The 19,864-nt window shown below is 36.6% G+C and overlaps 1 non-coding gene across 1 annotated transcript; it reads left to right on the forward strand.

The window, feature by feature from the left end:
- Nucleotides 1-521: 521 nt before the first annotated feature.
- Nucleotides 522-627, forward strand: LOC120227014. Its single transcript, XR_005527143.1, has one exon. It is a non-coding gene; the product is annotated as a U6 spliceosomal RNA (small nuclear RNA).
- The last annotated feature ends 19,237 nt before the right edge of the window (nt 628-19,864 follow it).

Consider the following 19,864-nt stretch of genomic DNA (forward strand, 5'->3'; position numbering starts at 1 on the left):
TCTCATAAAAATGACCACAAAATTAAAACTTTGAGTTCTGTTTCCAAATTCTACTTCATACTAAAGGTATGGTTAATTGTGTACCATTTAATGAAAAACACTTTAAGTGTTTTAAGGAGAATATTAATGACTATATCAACACTCCCTGACTGGCAGTGACTGGTGTGGGCCTTTGAGTCTCTTAGAGAACAGAAGAAGGTAAAAGACTCTGTTCAATTGATGAGGTTTATTCAACAATCTGTACAGTTGATACCAATATCTGTTACCTTGCTCCATTATTATTCTGAGAATTTGCAACCAGAAGGAAGAATCCATTGTAAATTTGTTGTTTTCCAAGAAGGAGTCTATTATTTCCACCTCCAGCCAGCTGCTCTGTGATACACCACCTCCACATACCTTTTCTCTCATGATGCCACCACAAGAGCTTAAAGATTGTTTTTTTTTTGCCATAAATTGTATAACTTCTCTCTCAGGCAAGGTAAATCAAAGTGCAACATAGACACGGTTTGAAACATATGCAAGTGCTTGCTTACGCAGCACATATATTAAAATTGGAACAATATAGAGAAGATCAGCATGGCCCTGCGCAAGGATGACATGCAAATTTGTGAAGCATTCCATATTTTTGTGTTATGCTGAGCAAAATAAGTCAGGCAGAGAAAGACAGATACCATATGTTTTCATTTATAGGTGGATTAGGAGAAACTTAACAGAGGACCAAGGGGGAGGTAGAGGGGGAAAATAGTTGGGGAGAGGGAGGGAGGCAAACCATGAGAGACTCTTGAATGCTGAGAACAAACTGAGGGCTGATGAGGGTGGGGCGGAGGGGAAGGGGGGTGATAGGCATGAGGGAGGACACTTGTTGGGATGAGCACTAGGTGTTATATGGAAACCAACTGGACAATAAAGGATGAAAGAAAAAAAAATAAAATCAATTACAATTACAAAAAAAAGAAAACAGAGGAAGAGAAAAGTGAGGCAATTTCTACAGATGAACCAACTAATAAAGAGTAGAACCAGAAAAAAAGGAAAAGAAACATATGCAAAAACAACAACAAACAAACACAAACATGTGCATGTACTTTTGCTCTTCCTGCTTCCCATCTTTGTCCTACTTTTCTCATGACATAGCAGAGCAGTTATGCAACTTTGTTTCCTTTATAAACCATATCCATTATGGATGTGTCTATCAATTCTTGCCTCTATATTCCCATGACCTTTCACAAAGAAGATGAAATAGATCAAGTCTCTGGCTTCTAAGAACTTAAAGTCCAGTAAGTTCACATAGATGGTATTTGAAAAACTCCTTACTAAATGGACTACTGGATTCTCTCTCTTCTAGTAACATAAAACTCAATAATACACCCCTTTCTAGAAGCATTAGAGATATGGAAATCTTTTTTATTTTTTACTAATTTACTTTATCTGATGGTTTATTCTATTTAAGCAAACTAAATAATATATAATACAGTGTTTACCCTGTGGAAGGGGCCATGGATAACATGGAAAGTAAAGTGAAATCCTTTGAAGTATATTTACACACACACACACACACACACACACACATATGTATATATGTTATTTATAATTCTTATTTTCTAGAATGTGATAATTCATAACAACTGAATAAATGTATTATTTTTGTTATTTTTCTGAGGTATTAGAGTAGGGTATAAGAGCTGAGTGTAGAAGCTCATACTGGATACATTCTTCTGCAAAGTAAAGTGGGCAGTGGCAACGTTGACAACTAAAAGGGGAAATTAAAGAAGGTAGAGGCTAGGATATTGGCCACCATTTGGAGTGGGATTATAGAAGAGATCCCACGAAATGAGATAGTTTGGGGAAGAAAATCAGATGGTGAGTTTATGGGAGTCAAATGACTCCATCAAATTTTCACAAAAGGGGCTAAATTGAGGAAATGTTGATTGTGTTTAGATTTCTCATAACAAGCAATGGAGGAATCTACTTCTGGAGAGGGGGGATAAAATCAGCCTATGAGGATGTTCCTCTTACATATGAAAATGTAAGTAATAATTTATGAAAGAACACAACGACTCCTGAATGAATACATCAACAGAAAGTATTTTTAATGAGTTCAGAACAAGGGTAGTCAGGAAATTCTTCATACAGAAGGGAAGATTTCTAAGCCTTTGCAAATTTAGGTTGAAAACCACCCACTGCTAAATAGTAACCCAACTGGAAGTTTCCTATACATCTCACAAATCTCAGGAGATCTTAAAGCTCCTTATGAAAGCATGCTTGTGTGCACTTGTAGAGAATATACATAACAGAATTTATGTTCTGGAGAATATGAGAGTATGTTCCAGCCCTGTTCTTAGCCTAGACAGTAGAGACTAATTATGATGTACATGAGGACAAGTAAATCATTATTAACCTCTTAAACACTGACATGAAAGCATTTTCTTTAAAGTTTTTGGCACTTCCCTGTCCATATCATGGGACAGAGAAGCAAACTTAGTCTTTTTTTTTTTTTTCTTTTGGAGTTCTCAGAAAGATATGTTATGAACTTAAGACATGGTCCCTTAAATTAAATTCTTATAATTAATCCAAGCAACCACAAAATATTTACAAAGGAATACAGAAAGAACTTGAAGTAACAGCTAAGTTTATTAGGTGCTATCTTCACTAAAGTATTACTTAGATATGAGGTATTATCCTTACTAAAAGTTAATATTCATGGACTATATTTATGTAGTCCTGCGTCCTACTTATACTCTTTATTGCCCTCTTGAACTATGATTATTCACATACCTATTTTCAATATCTTGGTAACTTAGATGTTTTTATAGTCCTGGACATTATACATAAACTGAAATAAGACAAATCTCAAGGAACCCACACTTATCCTTGCCATACAAAATTAATTAACAAATACAAAATTCAAGACGATACACTAAAGAAGATACCAAGTGGAAGTAACTGGTTATGAGGTTAAGAATGACACACTGAAGTCAGGCAGCTCTAGGTTCTGCTTCTGGTTCTGCTAATTATTGTCCAAATTTTGGCATTAAAAAAAACTGTCAGTGCCTCAATGTCTTCCTTTATAAAATGGAAATGATATCTATTATCTATATTGTATAAATATCAAATAAAACAATACCTAAAAAGGGCTTAGTGACTGCTTGAGATAGGGATTTATAAATTATTGTTATTTATCATTAACTTACATATTTAAATGTTAATTCAGTGTAGGAGCAAAAATAATCTGTTTTGTACAAGAAGCATTATAACTACAAAAATGATTGCCTTTCCCATTAGAGTAAAAGTGTTATGCAGGCAGGGATGTTTATCATATTCACAATTCCAACGCCATAAGTCTTAGCACATGGATGTCATTGAATTGTACATGTTTACTTATTGGATGCATATGTATCATCTGGGGAACTTTTATGGAACTTTTAATGGTCCCAAACCAAATTTGGAAACCTTCTTATCTACAGTGGGTCAAACAGATATTCAGACTATGACTAAACAAAATTTGTGTAGTTTCACTGAATCCTGCTTTGGTACATATGAAGGAGCCAAGTTTGTGGCCATCTGCTTATGATAAAAATACTAATAGAAGTCAATTCAGTGATTTGGATTTATTCACCTATTTTTATGAGCAGCAATTTGTTCCCTCTAAGATACAAAATGATAAGTAAGATTTAATCTTGTGATCTAATAGAAAATAAAGCATTGATACAAGGAAAAGAATGATATGGACCATTAAAGAAGTACCACTAAGAAAGAACCATCAAAATGTACTGTGAATGTTCAAGTGGGGAAATATTTATATTAATTAAAAATAAATTACTAATAACTGATTAATACATTTGGTAAATAAATCGTTATATGATCTACACATTTGTTCTCCCATGATCTCTTGATTTTTTTTCTCTATTACTATCCTTTCTGACAATCCTGTGCTGTAAATAGAATTTTTTTAGGTAGAAGAATCACTGAAAACTTCTTATGAGAGCTGATACTTGAATAAGATTTAGAAGCAAGAGAAGGATAGCTGGAGAATAAGATAAAGACTACATTTCAAAATTTAAAAAAAGTATTATTTAAGGATTCTTATGGATTTCATCATTTAGTTAGAAATATTGTCTATATGACTGTGATTATTATTTGGATAGTTCAGGTGTATTTTTCATTCATTTGTGCTTGCAATTCTCCAACTTCTGCTCCATGACCATGTAACATCACAAATGGTCCTGACGGCACTTTGCATGACTTTTTCCTCTTCCAAACTTTTCCTTCAGCTTCTCTATCTCCTGAATGACTTTTTAACAGTAATGTATTACATAGCTCTGATTTTAAGATGAATCAGTTTCATATGTTCAAACTGTATTTATAATAATCCAAGAAAAATGAGGCACCTGGGTAGCTCAGTCAGTTAAGCGTCCAACTTCGGCTCAGGTCATGATCTCACAGTTCGTGGGTTTGAGCCCCGTGTTGGGCTCTATGCTGACAGCTAGCTCAGAGCCTGGAGCCTGCTTCAGATTCTGTATCTCCCTCTCTCTCTGACCCTCCTCTGATCACATTCTCTCTCTCCCTCTCCCTCTCTCTCTCTCTCAGGAATAAATAAAACATTAAAGTTTTTTTTTTAAATCCAAGAAAAATAATATCCAGAGAGAGGTATGAAGGAGTGATCAGTCGTTACACACCAGTGTTGTCTGCTTTAAAAATAAAAATCAAGTTTTTAAATGTAACAAAATAAGTTTAACTGTACTGTGAGCACCTTGAAATTACAAGCTTTTATCTTTCCATCGCCTGTCATGTAGCACATGCTCATTCAATCTTTGTTTGATGAATATTCGTAGTGTTAATACAGATTAATCACTGAGCAGTGAAGAATAGAGAAGTTGATATTGAATAAGGTTATGAATTCATTAATTTTTTCCATCAACAAAAACTAGCTCAGTTCTAACAACTGTTCAAGAACTGATCCTGGTACTAGAGATAAGCTGGTGAATAGCAGGTTCTGCCTGTCCTCAAGGAGATTCCAGGCCAACAGGAAAAACGCACATTGAGCTACAATTTATCCCTTCTTGTGGCAAGTGCTATGAAGGAGAAAGCACCAGAAGCAAATGACAAGAGGATATTTCTGATTGTAAAGCTGACATTAAAGTTAAACTTTTTAAAATGTTCTTCTGAATATAGCAAAGAATATAAATATAGGTTATTGTAAGAACTAAGAGCAGACTCAGAGTAAATAACAAAAGATTTAAACAGGAAAACTTAAGATGAAAAGTTTCTCTTTCTCTCTGATAGGTCTTAGGCAAGATTTTTAATACTTGAAGGAACCTGTTTTAAAACTAAGGGAACCTGAAGAATTGGGGAATGAGGAGGTTAATGAAATGGACTGGTTCCAAACATCATTATATTCCTAAAGCATGTGGCACTATGCTTTACATGCAACATATGCTCAAAAAAGTGTTAAGATACTAAATAAATTACTTACTATAAAAGTAAGTCAAGATGACGGGTTAAAAGACATGTAGAAGAAACTACCAAAGTTGGATTATTTTAATTAGGGACTAGGAGGGAATTTAGAAAGAAGTGATATGACAATGACTTGAACAAAGGGATCTGTATTTCTTTTAGACCTTGCTCTTCAATGCTTCAGTTAGTTCAGATGTTATTACTAATGTGTCCTTAGCTAACTTAAGCTAGCTGAGGCTGTGGATCAGTGCTGGGCCATAAAGATATTAAAAAAAAAGAAGTCTACTTATCTACCTATTATCAATGTAGATTACAACTGCACTACTCTTCACTAGATCTCTCATTTTGACATTATAAAGTTTCTAAATTTTTAAGTGAAAATGTCATTTTTTAAAAAACTAGACAGTATTTGTTAAATCACAAAGTGTCAAATACACTGGATTAGGTCACCTTTTTTTATTTTAGGTGACTGCTTTGTAGAGACACTGATTTTCATACTACTCCTGTCCCCTCCCTTGGTTTGTGTTAACAACCTGCTTGTCTTCTGAAAGAAGTGAAAACAAGTCTGATTTTCCAGAAGTAACTTGTAGGTTTTGGTGGAAGTAGAGTTGTTTAGAAGAAAAAGGGTTAAATTACGTCTCATTTAGGAGATGGAAAGGTATAGATATTGTTGGTTGTCTAGGCTCAGTCATTATCTTCTTCCACTTATTAACCCAGATGATTTGAAGTCACTTTCAGTTGTGCATTCTCCAACCTGAAATCAACATCATTCTAACTGATTAATCATTCTAATTAATTAGTGTGGATCTGGTGTAGAATAAATTATGCAGTTAGTTTATATTTTAGTCTGTTGATATAGTATTCTGGTCACACGGTGAATATTATATAGAAAACATGGACAGTGTACATTTTGAATAAAATAGTAACACCTTTGGATAGTCATCAATATAATACTTAGTTTGATATAATATGATTCTCAAAGTTCTCAAAAGTGCTAAAAGATTATATTTATTAAAGCATTAGTAATTGTAGTTAAAAAGCATATCTGTTAGTGCAGCATCATAAATTACAATTGCTATAAACAACATAAAGCCAAAGTTTGAAAAGATCTTACCTGAAGCCTGAATCAATGAGCCAAATGGGTGGGGAGGGTGTTCTAGACAAAAGAAGAACATGAACATTGGTTGCCCTGCAAACTATTCCTCACGACAAGAAAGCAACAGATGAAGATCAAAAGTCTATAACAGTCTACTTAATGGGAAGTTTGAGAATAAAAAATAGGTATCTTATTGCACTTAGAATGCTTTTGGCTACAGAGATCAGAAAATCTGACTCTGATTAAACAATAAAGAAAGTCATTTGCTCAAATATGAGTTCCAGATAGAGAGAAGTTCTCAGGGGTGGTTGGCCTAATATGTCAACAGCCTTATCAAAAACCCAGGTTCTTTCTGTATCCTTACTCATAGGCACCCTACATGATTGGGTGTTTGCCAGTGGTTACTGAAGCTGTATTCTTTCTTGTTCATACGCAGACATGGAATGAGAGGACTAAAGGCTTTTGTAACAGTTGTAAATGCTAGGAATCACTTTTCTAGAAACTACAACCAAACTTCTCTCTGGACCTTACTGGCTTGACTTGAATCTCTTGTTTACTCTTTATAATTTTATTGCAGGGGGCATGGGACTCTTAAAAAAAAAAAAAAAACAAAACAAAACAGGACTATCCCAGAACTAGGAGATAGAGACATTTTTTTTCTGAGCCATGAAGAAAGAGAAGATAGACGGGTTAGACTAAGCAACAAAGGAAGCCAATTACTTTTTATTCACCAAGTGCCTACTGTATTCAGATATAGCAGTAGAAATTTTTATTTAGTAAATTATTTAATTAGTATATTATCTACAAATCAAAATGGTATTCTATGGGTGAAAAAGTAGTTTATTTACCTCACAAGTTAAACAATTATATAAGTCTTTTTATTGATACAAATACATTTTATTGGTATGCAGAAGTATTCTGGCATACTTCATATTTTTGTCACACAGAATATACTTTAAAAAGTATATTTAAAGGTTGGGCTTTATTTTAATAAATTTTAGTACTTTATCAATAACGGTCTTAAGTAAAATTGCAAATATTATTATTTTTAAGAGTCTGAGTACTATTTTTAAAGTATTATTTAATGAGAGTGTGGTAAAATACAACTGACAGTATAGTTTGGTGCCACTGTACTGATTCTTGCTACAAAGCCAGCAATTTTATCCACCATTCTCTTTGTGTCATCAGTGTAAATTTTAACATAGTGAATAAATAGTGAATAAAGCAAATAATGTCTTCATATTATTATAAAAATATTTGTCCTAATGGATTCCTTATAAAAGCTTTAAGGCTTATCTAGGAGTCTACAGATCTGTCTAAAAATCATCACTCTATAGAAACATTGTAAAGTCAGCCAATTTAACTTACAAATTCAGCTTAGTTAAAAAAAAATAAAACCTTGTTCTCTTCTTGGCACTGTGGTAGGTGTTAGGACAAAAAAGGTATGCAGTATATTGTTCCTATTCTTTTTTTTTTTAATTTTTTTTAATGTTTTATTTATTTCTAGGAGAGAGAGAGCGTGAGCAGGGGAGGGTCAGAGAGAGGGAGACACAGACTCTGAAACAGGCTCCAGGCTCTGAGCTGGCAGTCAGCACAGAGCCAGACGCGGGGCTTGAACCCACGAACCTCGAGATCATGACCTAAGCGAAAGTCAGACGTTTAACCGACTAAGCCACCCAGGCGCCCCAATGTTCCTATTCTTAAGAAGCAAGAATATTGAGGGGTGCCCGAGTGGCTCAGTAGGTTAAGCGTCTGACTTCGGCTCAGGTCACCATCTCACAGTTCGTGGGTTCAAGCCCCACATCGGGCTCTGTGCTGCAGCTAGCTCAGAGCCTGGAGCCTGTTTCAGATTCTGTGTCTCCCTCTCTCTCTGAACCTCCCCTGCTCATGTTGTCTCTCTCTCAGAAATAAATAAAGAAAAACATTAAAAATTAAAAAAAAAAAAAAAGAAGAAGAAGCAAGAACACTGAAGAATGACTCTAGGCCTGGGAGCAGAATTGTGCACAGATAACTGTCTCTCTTTCTCACTCATCTTCGCTCTTCTGGGTAGTCAAGGGGTTGCTTTTCATTAAAAATAAAACAAGAACAACAACAAAGAACAAAACCTACTTTAAATTTTCAAAGATTACCTAGTTGTAACAGATTTGGTTTAAGTTAGTCTCTTACTGATAAATGCTGTTTTTCATAGTGTTGCATCCTCCTTCTGCCCTTCCCCAAATGGCATTTGGAATTCTAGGGGAGAATACTGTGTCCTTGTGGTGCTACCAGTGGTAGAAAAGGTGCTTCATATCCATTGGGTAATGGAGTGTCTTTTTGGACTCTCTTCTGATTATTTCCTTGTCATTTAGCCATTGCTTTTGTAACTGACATTCAGTGACCAAGCTGAAATTATGTTTCTTTTTCCCCTGAGCTTAGCTAAGTGCCTCTTGTTTTCCCTAATAACTTGGCCCCACCTGAATCCTCACTGGCACTTGAACCTTGAATACAACCTAATTAAACTCTAATCTACAGCTTTGGAGTTACTTTCTTCTATTGCAGCAATCTCTGTACTAAACTCACCAGTAAGCTACTTTTCTGCGACCCCTGTAGGGAACTTGGGAATATCTAGATGCGTGTCAAACCACAGGGCACTCTGGGCATTGACAGACTTGGTGAGCAACTAGTTAGCATCTGTCCAAACACACTGTGCCACTGCCCTTATTTTGTTTAATAGGTTTGCCTCTGGTGTGCAGAATCATTCTGCAGAAGGATTATGTCACTAATACTTGTGAAGGAATAGCTTTTCACCCCCAGAATCAACTCTCATCTATATTGCAAACCGCCCTTCGTTAGGCTGGAGATGAATCATCAGGGCACACAGGTCCTATTGCCTAATTCCTTGACTTCAGGATTTCTCCACCTTCCCAACATTCATCTGAGGTCAGAAGAGGCAAAAGTTCCACTTACCCCAGATTTTACCAGGATTTCCTCTAAATAATTGTATTCTCCTTCTGGAAAATTCATTCATCCTATTCTCCCTTCCCAAGGCCACACTATTAGAAAAACTACAATGGGCACAATTTATATGGCAGAAGAGTAAAAGTATATCCTCTTACATTTTAATATGATAATGTATGAGGAACTGCAGGAAAGAGATCTATCATGTGTTGTTTTTTCTTTCTTTCATAAACTTGGTCACAAAACATTAATAAAAAGAGTATTTCCAGTGGTAAAATTTTCTGACATTTTGAGAAACACTGGAGATTTTCTTTTTTTAATTTTTTTTAGTTTCAATTTTTATTAAAAGATTTTTTCTGTAATTTTTTCTACTTTATTTTTTAATTTATTTTTTAATAGATTATTGTCAAGTTGGTTTCCATATAACACCCAGTACTCATCCCCACAAATGCCCTCCTCCATGCCCATCACCCCCCTCCCCTCCACCCCATCCTCACAGCCCTCAGTCTGGTCTCAGCATTCAAGGGTCTCCTATAGTTTGCCTCCCTCCCTCTCCCCCACCATTTTCCCCCTTCTCCTCTCCCATGGTCCTCCATTAAGTTCCTCCTAATCCACCTATACATGCAAACATATGGTATCTGTCCTTCTCTGACTGACTTATTTCACTCAGCATAACACCCTCAAGTTCCATCCATGTTGCTACACATGGCCAGATTTCATTCTTTCTCATTGCCTTGTAGGATTCCATTGTATAGATAAACCACATCTTGATCCATTCATCCGTTGATGGACACTTAGGTTCTTTCCACGTTTAGGCTATTGTTGAGAGTGCTGTTGTCAACTTTGGGGTACATGTGACCCTATGCATCAGCACTCCTGTATCCCTTGGGTAAATTCCTAGCAGTGCTATTGCTGGGTCATAGGGGAGTTCTAGTGTTAATTTTCTGAGGAACATCCACACTGTTTTCCAGATGGGTTGCATCAGTTTACATTCCCACCAACATTGTAGGAGGGTGCCCGTTTCTCCACATCTTCTCCCGTATCTAGAGTCTCCTGATTTGTTCATTTTCGCCACTCTGACTGGCGTGAGGTGGTATCTCAGTGTGGTTTCGATTTGTATTTCCTTGATGATATGAAGGATGCTGAGCATCATTTCATGTGTCTGTTGGCCATCTGGATGTCCTCTTTGGAGAAGTGTCTGTTCATGTCTTCTGCCCATTTCTTCACTGGATTATTTGTTTTTCGGGTGTGGGGTTTGGTGAGTTCCTTATAGTTTTTGGATACTAACCCTTTATCTGATATTTCATTTGCAACTATTTTTTCCCATTCCATCAGGTGCCTGTTAGTTTTACCAATTGTCTCCTTTGCTGTGCAGAAGCTTTTAATCTTGATGAGGTCCCAACAGTTCATTTTTGCTCTTGATTCCCTTGCCTTTGGGGATGTGTCAAGAAAGAAATTGCTGCGGTTGAGGTCAAGGAGGTTGTTTCCTGCTTTCTCCTCTAGGGTTTTGATTGTTTCCTGCCTCACATTCAGGTCCTTTATCCATTTTGAGTTTATTTTTGTGTATGGTATGAGAAAATGATCTAGTTTCATTCTTCTGCATGTTCCTGTCCAGTTCTTCCAGCACCATCTGTTAAAGAGGCTGTCTTTTTTCCATTGGATACTCTTTCCTGCTTTGTCAAAGATTAGTTAGCTGTATATTTTTGGGTACAATTCTGAGTTCTCAATTCTATTCCATTCGTCTATGTGTCAGTTTTTGTGCCAATATCATACTGTCTTGATGATGACAGCTTTGTAGTAGAGGGTAAAGTCTGGGATGGTGATGCCTCCCATTTTGGTTTTCTTCTTCAATATTACTTTGGCTATTTGGAGTCTTCTGTGGTTCACTACAAATTTTAGGATAGTTTGTTCCAGCTTTGAGAAGAATTTTGGTGCAATTTTGATTGGGATTGAATTGAATGTGTAGATTGTTTGGGGTAGTAATGACATTTTAACAATCTTTATTCTTCCAGTCCATGAGCATGGAATGTTTTTCCATTTCTTTGTGTCTTCTTCAATTTCCTTCATAAGTTTTCTATAGTTTTCATCATACAGATCTTCTATTTCTTTGGTTAGGTTTATTCCTAGGTGTTTTATGGTTTTTTGTGCAATTGTAAATGGGATCAGTTTCGTGATTCCCTCTTTCTGTTGCTTCATTATTGGTGTATAAAAATGCAACTGATTTCTGTATGTTGATTTTGTACTCTACAATGTTGCTGAACTCACGGATCAGTTCTAGTAGGCTTCTGGTGGAGTCTGTTAGGTTTTCTATGTAGAGTATCATGTCGTCTGTGAAAAGTGAAAGTTTGACATCTTCTTTGCCAATTCTGATGCCTTTTATTTCCTTTTGTTGTCTGATGGCTGATGCTAGGACTCCCAGGACTATGTTAAACAACGGTGGTAAGAGTGGGTATCTCTGTCACATTCCTGATTTCAGGGGGAAAGCTCTCAGTTCTTCCCCATTTAGGATGATGTTAGCTGAGGGCTTCTCATAGATGGCTTTTATGATGTTTAAGTAAGTTCCTTCTATCCCAACTTTCTTGAGGGTCTTTATTAAGAAGGGATGCTGTATTTGTCAAATGCTTTTTCTGCATCTATCAACAGGATCGTATGGTTTTTATCTTTTCTTTTGTTAATGTGATGTATCACATTGATTGATTTGCCAATACTGAACCAGCCCTGTAACCCAGGAATGAATCCCACTTGATCATGGTGGATAATTCTTTTTATGTGCTACTGAATTCGATTTGCAAGTATCTTGTTGAGGATTTTTGCATCCGTATTCATCAGGGATATTGGCCAGTAGTTCTCTTTTTTTGCAGGGTCTCTGTCTGGCTTGGGAATCAAAGTGATGCTGGCTTTGTAAAATGAGTCCAGAAATTTTCCTTCAATTTCAATTTTTTGGAATAGCTTGAGAAGAATGGGTATTAACTCTGTTTTAAATGTCTGGTAGAATTCCCCAGGGAAGCCATGTGGCCCTTGGATCTTATTTGTTGGGAGTTTTTTGATAATTGATTCAATTTCTTCACTTGTTATGGGTCTGTTCAGATTTTTTATCTCTCCCCATTTGAATTTTGATAGTGTGTGTTTAGGAATTTGTCCATTTCTTCTAAGTTGTCCAGTTTGGTGGCATATAACTTTTCATAGTATTCCCTGATAATTGCTTGTATTTGTGAGGGGTTGGTTGTAATAAGTTCATTTTCATTCATAATTTTGTCTATTTGGGTGCTCTCTCTTTTCTTTTTGAGAAGCCTGGCTAGAGGTTTGTCAATTTTGTTTATTTTTTCAAAAAACCAACTCTTGATTTCATTGATCTGTTCAACTGTTTTTTTGGATTCTATATTTTTTATTTCTGCCCTGGTTTTTATTATTTCTCTTCTCCTACTGGATTTGGGGTGCTCTTGTTGCTCTTCTTCTAGTTCTTTAGGTGCACTGTTAGATTTTGGACTTGGGCTTTTTCTAATCTCTTGAAATAGGCCTGGAGTGCAATGTACTTTCCTCTTAGGACTGCCTTTGCTGCATCCCACAGAGTTTAGATTGTTGTATTTTCATTTTCATTTGTTTCCATATATTTTTTAATTTCTTCTCTAATTTCCTGATTGGCCCATTCCTTCTTTAGTAGAGTGTTCTTTAACCTCCATGTTTTTGGAGGTTTTCCAGACTTCTTCCTGTGATTGATTTCAAGTTTCAAAGCATTATGATCTGAAAGTGTGCATGGTATGATCTCAATTCTTTTATATTTATTGAGGGCTGCTTTATGTCATTGTGTTCTTTGTAGGATTCATGCTTGTGGTGGTGTTCTGCTACCTTGTGTTCCTTACAACATTTCCCACATAGAGTCCCCCTCAGGATTTCTTGTAGGGCTGGTTTAGTGGTGACAGATTCTTTAAATTTTTGTTAACTTGGGAAGACTTTTATCTCTCCTATTCTGAACGACAGGCTTGCTGGATGGAGGGTTCTTGGCTGCATATTTTTTTCTGTTCATCACATTAAAGATTTCCTGCCATTCGTTTCTGGCCTGCCAAGTTTCAGTAGATAGGTCTGTAACCACTGTGATAGGTTTCCCTTTGTATGTTAGGGTCCTCTTATCTCTAGATGTTTTCAGAATTCTCTCTTTGTACTTATATTTTGCCAGTTTCACAATGATGTGTCATGCAGAAGATCGATTCAAGTTACATCTGAATTTCAGACATATGCCTCTTGGATTTCAATGCCTGTTTCCTTTTCCAGTTTGGGGAAGTTCTCTGCTATAATTTGTTCAGAACTCCTTCAGTGCCTTTCCGTCATTCTTCCTCCTCCGGAATTCCTATGATACGGATATTGTTCCATTTGATCGTATCACTCAGCTCTCAAACTCTCCTTTAGTGTTCCTCGATCAGTTTATCTCTCTTTTTCTCGGCTTCTTCTTTTTCTATAATTGTGTCTTCTAATTCACCTATTCTCCTCTCTGCCTCTTCAATCTGTGCATTGGACGCCTCCATTCTATTATGCACCTCATTTATAGCATTTTTTAATTCATCACAACTATTTTTAAGCTCCATAGTCTTTGTAGCAATAGTTTCTCTGATGTCTTCCATGCCTTTTTCAAGCCCAGCGATCAATTTTACGACTTATGTTCTAAGTTCTTGTTCAATTATGTTGCTTATATCTGTTTTGAGCAGTTCTTTAGCTGTCATTTCTTCCTGGAATTTCTTCTGTTTCATCATTTTGGCTAGCTTTCTGTGTCTTGCTAGTTTTTTTTTAATGTTTTATTTATTTTTTTAAGAGAGAGACAGACAGCATGAGCAGGGGAGGGTTAGAGAAAGAGAGGGAGATACAGAATCAGAAGCAGGCTCCAGGCTCTGAGCTAGCTGTCAGCACAGAGCCCACTCAACACGGGACTTGAACCCATGAACTGCGAGATCATGACCTGAGCCGAAGTCGGAAGCTTAACCGACTGAACCACCCAGGTGCTCCACTTGTTAGTTTTAAAAGCTTGTTATGCACTCTACAACTGTGAGTACTGTTGCATTAATGAAGGCTCTTTAACTGTCCAGGGCCTGTCCGTTCAGGAAATGCTCTTTGAATGGTGTCTCTTGGTCTCTCTTGTTGAGACTGGTTATTTTATTTCTCTACTCATAGTAATATTGGGACTCTTTACCATGTATACTTTGGCTTGTTTCTTGAGATAGCCCTCGAAAAGAAAAAGAAAGACAAACACACAGGGAACAAAGGCACACAAATACACAGACATATCCAACAGACAAGCAAACTGAAATGGTAAAAGAAAAAGAAAAAAAAGAAGAAAAACAAGAAAGAAAAAAATAGATGGAGGAAAAACACACAATAAAAATTAAAAAAGAAAAAAGAAGAAAAGAGAAAAAAAACCTGAAAGACAAAGGATAGTATAAAAGCATAAAACCAGAATTCCCAGCTAAAAATAAAGAGCAGGGTGTATGCAGTGCTGATGGAAGAGTATATAAAAAGAGAGAAATGACAGGGCAGGGAGAAAGAGAAATTGGACAATGACCAGGTAGAGAGACTAAGAGGCTTAATTCAAAGAGGGAAGGAGGAGAATATGATAGGAGGTGAGGAGAAAGAAATGAAGATAATGTTACTCACAGAAATTATATAGTCTGATTACTCCAGAGAGAGAGAGAGAGAGATAGAAAGGTAGCGGTGGAGGTGTAGAATATACATCTAGAGAATGGATTAAATGTGACTGTTTAAGCAAACCAATGACTAGAGTGCCTAGTCCAGCAGAGGGGAGGGATATGAATGAGACAAGGGAAAATATATCTGAATAGAAAGAATTGATCTAGAATTAATCATGGCAGTGCATCCATGTTGGTCTTGCCCTAAGTTCCATTAAAAAAAAACAAAAACAAACAAAACAAACAAACAAAAAAACCCAGCTTTGTAGCAAGGATGGGCATGGTTTGGTGTAGGCAGGTCTTAGCCTCCACTGAGTCCCACTGCCGTCCCTGAGGTCCCGCCTTGGTGGTTGTGGGGAGAAAAATGGTGGCGCCCAGTCCCTTCTCAAACCAAGTGTTGCAACTCACTCTTTTGGGTCTAGTCTCCCTGTGCCACTGGCATAGCCCAGGTGGGCCATGTTTAATGTCTCAAGCCAAGCCTCATTTCCAGATCTTAGTCCGTGTGCTTTATTGATACCACCGGAAATACAAACCTGAAGGCAGAGTCCTTCCTTCCCAGCAGTTTAAGCCATCAGCTTCCCCACTGGGGATCGAGCTGAGCTGGAAGAATGGTGGAGGGGTTTCAGGCTGTGCTGCTTCCCCTCTGGATCTAGCTGGAGAGCAGAGGAGCAGTTTCTCCTGGTGCCACTTGGGACCGGGGCATCCAGGTCAAAATCAGCTCCACAGCTGGAAACCAGTAGATCACTAAGGTTTATGGGGATTTATATGAACTTAAACTAATGTAGAATTTAGTTAATCAAACTAAATGAGCTGTTTTCCAATGGAAATTTAGATCTTGGAAAAGAACAATATTGCAAAATTGTGATTCCAGGTGATCTAAGACTTATTTTCACTTTCTGGATTTGTGTTAACCATGGTTCTCTACACTTTAATGGAGGCTAACATAATCAACAGATCAGTCTTAAACTTGAGTAAGGCCCAAAGTGAACAATATAATCAAAGATAGTATAATCAGGATAGACTGAGACTTATTAAGAGAGCCTTTCCTGAAGTATTGTCTAATTGATCTGTAATGTACAGATAATAAACTACTTACCTTATTATACATGATTAGACCCTTATTTTCTTTTCTCATTTTTCTACATGTGACTCTGTGTGCCAGCCATAAAAAGACATGCAGAATTGGCAGCTGGAGGATTAGCAATTTTCATGGATTGTATATATTGTCACAATTTGGCTTATATCTGATATTTATGAAGGAAGCCATAGTTCTTTGGTTTGAAAATAATTTTTAGACCACAGAGTTGTACTTGTAATAGACATTGCTTGCCTTGCTAGTATCTATTTTACCTTTTTCTCATTTGGGGCCACCATGCTAGTTCAGTGATTTTGACTGCTCCATGAGCAACACTTGGGCTGAAGCAGTCAGGGAAATTCTTTTTTCCTGCCACAGTTAATGGTTTAGGAATGGGCACATAACTCAGGTCCAAGTCATTTGGTATAAGATATTCTCCTGATCATAGTAAATGTTACTAAAGTTATTTTATTCAGAAGGGAGCTTAGTACATAATTGGCAATGAATGAATGAAAGAAGCCCTCTTTTTCTCCTGGATGTTATTAAGGAGGCATTAAGCTGCTGTTTTTCTATCATGAGAAAAGCAATCTGAAGATGCACCTAGTCCATGATGATGGCTAAGTTGAGAGAATCAAAGAGAAATGTAGCTGTAAAGAAATGTAGATGCATGTTAAAGATGTTTGCTCTTTAAAAAAAAAAAGTTCCCAGCAAATCCTTTGACTCTATCTTTAAAATATATTTGGGATCTGACCAACTTGCACATTTATTGCTATGGCCTAGTTAAAGCCACCTTTATTTCTTGCTTGGCTTGTTGCAATAGCTTTCTAACTGGTCTCCCTGCATCTACCTTTGACCCCAGTCAATTCTCAGTACTGCAGCCAAGAGATTTGTTAAAATGTATGATCTGGCCAATTCTCTGCTGAGTGTCCCCTAAGAGCTTCCCAGATCATTCAGAGTAAAATCTAAGCTGCTTACAATAGCTTATAAGGTTCTATGAACACTGTTTATTTTCTTGCTGTTTCTTTTCTTTCATTGATCTCTACCTTAAGTTTCCCTCACCCTGCTCAAAATGGCCTTCTTTCTGCTTCTTAGCATCCCAGGCAAACTCCTATCTGAGGCTCTTTCACTACTTATTTCCTCTGCCTGGAATGCCTTCCTCCTAGATTGTCTCATGGATCACTTCTGAATTTTGTCCAGGTCTTTATTGAGATGTTGCTTTTTAAGTGAGACCTTTTGAGACCACACTATTATTACAAGCCCCACCCTCCACCACATACACCCACCACAATTCTGCTTAATTCCTTCTCAGCATTACTTTTTCCTCTATCATCTTATCATCATGCAATTGCTATTCGTTTTATTTATTAATTTTGACTTTTTTCTGTCTTCATCTTCTCTTAATTGAATATAAGTTCTAGGAATGTTTCTGTTTGGTTTGCAGTTATATCTCCAAAACAGAGTACATTTTCTGTCACAGAGTTGGCACTTAATGAAAACTTTGTTGTTGAGTGACTCATGTATCTCTGAAAGAAATTTTGCCTGAAGTCTGATCTCTCTTTGAATTTTTTATTTACATAAAGCAATACATTCCTTTTATTATGTAAGTAAATTTAAGTTGAACTATCTTTTCTTTGCAACTGACAGCATTGTAACTGAGACACTAATTAAATATTTGATGGACAGAATGAGCCTACCAGAAGCAAACCTTGAGATGAGAATTCATGTGAAAATGATATATTAGGATAAACTTTGTTATGGGTTCAGTTGTGCCTCCCACACCAAAGATGTTGAAGTCCTAACCCCCAATATACATGAATTTGACCTTATTTGAAAATAAGTCATTACAGATGTACTTAGGTAAGGCAAGGTCATACTGAATAAGGTGGGCTCTTAATTCATAATGACTGATGTCATTATAAAAGGGGAAATTTGGACACAGTCATGAACACAGGAAGGACGCCATGTGAACATGAAAGCCAAGATCGGGTGATGCTTATCCAAGTTAAGGAACAAAGATTGTCAATAAACCATCAGAAGCTAGGCCAGAGACATAAGACAGATTCTTTCATAGTCCTCAGAAAGAAGTAATATTACCAACACCTTGATCTCGAACTTCTAGCTTCCAGACCATGAGATAATAAATTCCCACCCATTTTGTGGCAGTTTGTAAAGCAGCTCCAGGAAACAAATACAAGTTGCTGGGGGATTTAGGAAGTGGAACTGAGATGGGAAAGAAGGCAAGAAAGGGGACAAAGGTCCACAAAGGGTGACTTTGGTTCAATCTCAAGAAGTCGGTAAACACTGTACCACCTCTCAATTGTTCTAGTCAGAGGCAGGAGAACAGGAGCTGTTGAATTCCTACACACAGTAGTTATTGGTTAGGGGCACTGCATGGTACTGGTTAGATGGAAGAGGCACCTCTGGCTTTCCTTGTGCTCCTCTATGCAAGAATCCACTTTCCTAATGTACTCAGATTAAGATTGCATTTTAGTTTTCAATTGTGACTCTTCTTTAAAACACTTTTCATTTCTTGCAGGTAGTTACTTTTGATATATTTGATCAAATCCATGAACTATCTGACTCAAAATTCTGACTGTAATATTTATACAAATAAAGGTTTTGGACTTATAGATAAATGCATTGTTTATTTCTTTGTATTGTAAGGTGTCTTGTATATAATGAGCACAATAAATATTTGCTTTTTTATTATTTTGGAAGACTTCATTAGTGGCTTATCCAACAAGCATTTATCCCTTCCTCCTTGCTAGTAAAACCATAATTTTGTTCAATGTGTCTGGCTACATAGATGAATCAACATTTGTCCAAGCCTATCATAATTTGTTTGAACAATCCCATTCATCTTAGTCAGTTACTGTTTTGACTAATGAAATGCAAGCATCTATGGAAGGACTTCTGGGAAGTATTTTTTCTCCTTGGTAGAAACTCACAAAAGTGAGAAAGAAGAATCCTTCCCTCTCTTCCTCATTTAAGGAAAATAAGGTAAAGACAAGAAGCCAGCAAGGCACATATGCTTGAGAGGAAGAAATGAAAAGAAAACAATACAACAACAGCAACAGAACAAAACAAAACTTGGGATCTTAACAATGTTGTTAAGCTACTATAAACAAATTTGGGACCATTGACTTCTAGTTTTGTTAGCAAATACAAAATGTCCAGTATAGGCAACTATTGTTCATGCCTTCTTTTACTTAGTCCTAGCTGAAACAATTACCTTTTGCAAACTTATCATGTGTTTGTCTAAAGAATTTCATTACTTTTGATATCTAAACATTAAGTTTGTGTACTTGTGTTTGTTATTTTCCAATATTCTGGCTATAGATTATTCCCTGATGTCATATATTTGCGACATGTTTAATCTTCATATCATTTTTTTTCCCATAGTCTCTCTGTTTTGGCTTACCTCTTAAACCTGTTGTTTTCTTGGTCTTCATTCAACACGATTCAATAATGTAGGGTTCTTGAGTTAGACAAAGTTGAATTCAAGCCCTTATTGTGCCAATTAATAGCTGTGTTAAGTTAATCAAGGCACTTAATCTCTCTTAGGCTTCAATTTTCTCATCTGTAAAATGAGGAAACCAATGGCATCTTCATTATCTTTTATTATGATGATTA

This window comes from Hyaena hyaena, unplaced genomic scaffold (assembly GCF_003009895.1).
Source record: "Hyaena hyaena isolate Hyena2069 unplaced genomic scaffold, ASM300989v1 scaffold_1944, whole genome shotgun sequence".
NCBI lineage: Eukaryota > Metazoa > Chordata > Mammalia > Carnivora > Hyaenidae > Hyaena > Hyaena hyaena.